At 51.8% G+C, this 4860-nt stretch overlaps 1 protein-coding gene across 1 annotated transcript in view; it reads right to left on the bottom strand.

Annotated features, from left to right (window-relative positions):
* LOC113207601 (dystrophin, isoforms A/C/F/G/H) overlaps positions 1–4860 on the bottom strand; it is a 192270-nt gene that overhangs the window by 5375 nt on the left and 182035 nt on the right. The window lies entirely within an intron of this gene.

The raw sequence follows: 4860 nt of genomic DNA, 5'->3' as shown, positions 1-4860 counted from the left end.
ATATGCACTCCGATACAATGGGCACCAATGAATCAATTTTAAAAACAATGAAAAGTAAGTTTTCAAGACATAGCTTACTGAACATGTATCGTCAGGCCTACTTTAATGCCAGGAGCACACATCTTCATCCTTATCTCAACAGCACGTGTCCCATGCTAAGGCCACGCCAAGGCCCGACCCGACGACCTGCACGTTGTTCTTTGGGTTCCCTCTCGCTCGCACCCGCATCGTGAAAAACGCCAGCTAAAGCGTTCCAGAAATGGCAACAACGCTACGCACGCGTTGTCGTGTTGAACGGATGCACACGAACTTCCTCGCACAGGCGCCGACTCCGTCAGCCTGCGTGGGTAGGCAACAACCCACGACCGATGCGCAGCCCGGCGCAAGTATTGCCTACGCAGCCAGGGGCTTCGGGACCACGGAGCTCGGAAGGATGGGGGGGGAGCTTCGGCCGCTGTCAGTGCGTCGGCCCAGCCCGAGCCGGCCGGTGGCAGCAGCGGGCCCACCGGACCCGCCGACTGTGTCAATTTACAAGATGCTTTGTTATTTACGATTGACAAAACGATGCTGATAATTCACGATCGGTATCGAACATTTAAGACAGAACGTCATTGTTCATCGAAGGATTTTCAAATTTGTACGGTGTAAAGAATTTCGTAATTTTGCTATTTATTTGCAAACGTAAACTTGACAACATTCCTCATGGAGAAAACCGACAAACATTTTTCACAGTGCCCGCTGACACCGGGCCTGCGGGAGGGGGGCTAATTTAGTCCGCGCGGTGGCGGGGCCGGGCCGGGCGGGGCGGCGCGTGTGTTGTCCACCGCGAGAAGCTGAAGGGGCCCTTCACAAACCGCGTGCGGGCGCTCGTCGGGCGGTAACCCCCCCCTCCCCCTCGGGGACCATGACAAAGGGGGAAATCCTTTAATGCTAATAATGCTTAAGGTTGCGTGCACATCAGCAAGTAGATACTTCCCGCGCGCGCATCTTCATCATTTTGTAATAAAAAGCTAAAAAGATGCCTGATAATCCGCTCAAAACCAAACTTTACGCCCTCTACTACGGAGGTTGTCAGCGCTCCCCAAGCGCCCCATCATCAGGTCCCGACCATCGTCGCTCGAGACACGCCTAATTCCCCCGCGCTGATGCGCGTTGAGCGTTTTGTGGGCCGGCCCCCTACTGCCCCCTTCTCCGCATGCTGCATCCGCACGGTAGCCGTGCTCCCGACCGCAGGCCAGGCCGGCCCGGCGGGTCGCGAGGAACATGGCCTGCCAAGAGTGCGTGCGTGCAAAAGAGATGCAAGACTCGGCGTGTCGTCGCGCGCCTCTGTCCTATGGTCTTTGGCCGTCTCTCTCTCTCTGTCCCTCCCCTTCCAACTCGCACTCGCGCGGGCGCGCCGACCTGAGCCCGGCTCAGCTCGGATCCGAGGGACATGACACGTGTGCCGAGCTCATCACGAGGGGCCGGCCACAAAGCACGTGAGGGCTACCACCCCGATTGTTGATTTAATTTTGATAGAAAGTCTGTCGCAAATGGCCCTTGCAATAAATTTTTAAAAAACTTAACTACAACACTGTTAGAAAAATCAATGGAATTTCAACAAAGAATAAGAAGTCACGAGTTATATTACCAAAGTCCCTTGAGATTTTCCTACGGCCTCCGCGTAGAACTTAATGAAACATCCGCAGATAACGCGCGACCAAATGTTGACTATTTTAAATGTCTAATTATTCTTGTAAGCATGTGGGGCGACCCATAAGGCATCTTCTTAAAATCGCTCTTTAAAAATTAAAACCACTTAAAAAACCATAGAAAACAAAGGTTTCTGGGGATTCCCAAGACGGGGTTGTGAGTGAATCTTAGTAAAATCCCATCAATTTCTTAACAGTGAACAAAACCCTAACGAAAAAAGACAAACATTAAAGGATAAGAAAAATTAAATGAGTGGTGATTGAAACTTACCTCATAATGACGGTCTCTCCCGCCACTGTCCTTGGTTCCCTGCTGATGCTGAGCCGAGACCATGCTGTCGGTCTGCTACGATGACTTCAAGTTCACCATCTTGACCACCACTTTCACCATATCATCGGTCGCTACCACTTTGTCACCATATTTTGTTGACCATGCGTGTCACAAAATCTCATGAAACTTAGTCTTTAATGTAATCTGTTTGAGAAGAGGTGAAAGTTACTCATTGAGAATTCGATGCAGAAAATACTCAGTTGCAACAGAATCAAGTGTGAGTGCAGATTAAATTTTTCCGCTATCTGCTATCATCAGTTTCCAATTCCATGACCAACAACAGCCAGGCCTTCAGAGTGGCGTCACACCCATTCGATGGAATATTCTAAAAATACCACCCAAGTTTGGAAATGCCAACAGGCCGCGCAAAGCGGATCTTTTTTTTTACCAAATACGGACGAATAGGCCGAGCTGGACACGGACTCGGGGGCGGCGGGGGGATCTATCTGCTCCTAACGGACGGATAGCGCGGGGAGTAAGAGGGGGAAACGGGGAGGGGGGGAGTATATGATACAAGCAGATGCGGTCGCTCCCCCTCCTTCCGCCCTCCTGCAGGACGTAGGACATCTTCCGTCAGGCGTTTGGGACCCACACAGCAGCGGCGGCGGCGAGCATTGCCCCGGTCCGGTCCGCACAAAGCACGGCTCTGTAATGTGAGTGGGTGCTGCACTGCTACAAAGCAGTCACCCCCCCCCCCTCCTACTCAATCTATCTCGCTTGCTCTCTTTTACTCTCTCTCTCCCTCACACACTCTTCTTCTACTCCCTCGCTCTCTTCCTCTGGACCACTCCTCCGCGTTATCACCGTGTTACTTGCGACATCACGCTCGCGCCGACGCTTCCTCCTACTTTACGATCCGCCTTATTATTATTGTAACAAGAATGCGAACTCCAGGCCCGTTATACTCGGCAGTTCAGTTACACATGGGAGAACGTCTCTCTCTACGAGCGTTGTCTTGCTCGAGAAGGGTAGGCATCTAATTGGCTGGCAAGGAAAGGGTATACACTAGCCGGATATGGGCTTCAAATCTGTGAACTTCAATCAAAACTTGCTACTTTAAGCAAAATCTGTAAATTTCAGATTGAACATTACCCAAAGTTCATTGGCATGCGCGCGACTTTGCCGTTGAGTTCAGTCAACTTGAATAAAAACAATTTATGCTGTGTTCTTTTCGGTACTTTTTCCGTTCCCTTGAGCAAAACGTAAATTTCATCCCCCTCTTACAAAAAAGCATAAACGGCGAGTCGAACAAGAGCGCGGGTGACCACCCGAGGGCTACGCGGAGCCACACGACACCTCACACTCACACCTCATGTGGCATCGCGGCGGCGCTGCAGAAGAGCTAATTGTCGACGACGGGGTAGGGGGTTGGGCGTGGTGGGGTAGGGCGTGGTGGGGCGGGGCGGGGTGGGGCGGGACAGCCCCCAGCACAGCAGGGCGCCCCGCCCCGCCGCCGTTCTGCAGTAATGACCCGCAGAGTGCACGTGGACGTGGACCGCCGCACGAGATAAGGTCGGCGGGAGGCGGGGGTTCGTTTGAAACGGTTTTGAAACAATTACAACGAGAGTAAAGTAAAAAGACGAAACAAAAAAAGGCGTCTGGCCCCCACCGCTGTCATCGCGGCCGACTTCCCCGTCAAAATAAACGAGTCTTGTCGTCCTGACCAAAATGAGTGAGAGAGTTGCGGACCTACTGATGAAAGCTGACGACGAATTTCGCCGAAAACTAAAGCAATGTCGAGTTACGGTGATGCGACCATGTTCACCGCGTAGCTTAAAGCAACATTGACCGTAACTTAACTGCTACAGGGTTCACTGTAACTAACTGTCAAATTCCCCGTAAGCTTTTCACAGTGTGCGGAGTCGCCTTGAAGTGGCAAATATCGGTGGGATTCAAAATCCCACAGACTCCAGAAACTGTCATTATAATCCCCCCAAACAGTTTATCGTCTGTGTTTTACAACTTTCTTTCCGAGCAAAAGTCTAGAATAATATTTTTACATCTTCCCGCAGAGTGCGACTCATCTACATATCATTCGATTCAGACTGGTCCCTGATTGGGCTGAGCAGGAACAATACAGGCGAGCGCGTATAGGAGGGACCCACGTATACGAGGCCCGGGCCATAAGTTACGCGCGAGAACCGGAGGAAGCCATCGCTCCGCTGCACCACACAGTCACACACACACACACACACAGTCGCGCCGGGCGTGGTGCCTGCATGGTTGGCCTCCGCCCCCGCCACGCCCCGCCCTGCTCTCCATGAGCCAGCCCGAACGATACGACGGTCCGAGCGGCGGCAGCCGGTCGCGTCCGTCTCCGAAGACGTCTCTGAAGAGGCAGGCAGACTAATCTAATAATCGCAGACTCGAATGCGAGCCTCGGAGGGACGCGACGGGATTCAGACTCGACAATGATGACGGTGATGAGGGCGGGGGAGCGGGGGACGCGCCGTGCCGCCTGCACCGCCATCCCGCTGACCCGCTCTCATGACTCGGTATGAAACGTCGTCAAAGAATAATGGAGTCAGTCCACCACTTTAATTTTCCAGCTTCTCATCTCCCTGATAAATTTAACGCTAAGCCAGTAAGAGAGCTTACTCCTCGCATGTCCGAATCTAACCTGGTAGATTAAGCCACTCACATCGATTTTATGGGCATGACACCACTTTAAGACCACCTTTGTTGTTTGGCTAGTACTAGGCTTTGGGTTAACATGTTCAGGGCCAGGCAATTTTTAAACCACGAAATTCGACAACAATTAAGGATATGTCGTGTGGCACCGAACGACTAAGAAAAAGAAATAGTATATTGTTCTCTTTGTAGGGAAACTATAATGAT

The sequence above is a fragment of the Frankliniella occidentalis genome, unplaced genomic scaffold (genome assembly GCF_000697945.3).
Source record: "Frankliniella occidentalis isolate FOCC.00 unplaced genomic scaffold, Focc_3.1 Scaffold18, whole genome shotgun sequence".
NCBI lineage: Eukaryota > Metazoa > Arthropoda > Insecta > Thysanoptera > Thripidae > Frankliniella > Frankliniella occidentalis.
Note: the sequence above shows the minus strand (reverse complement) of the source record. Positions and strands in the feature narration are given on the sequence as shown.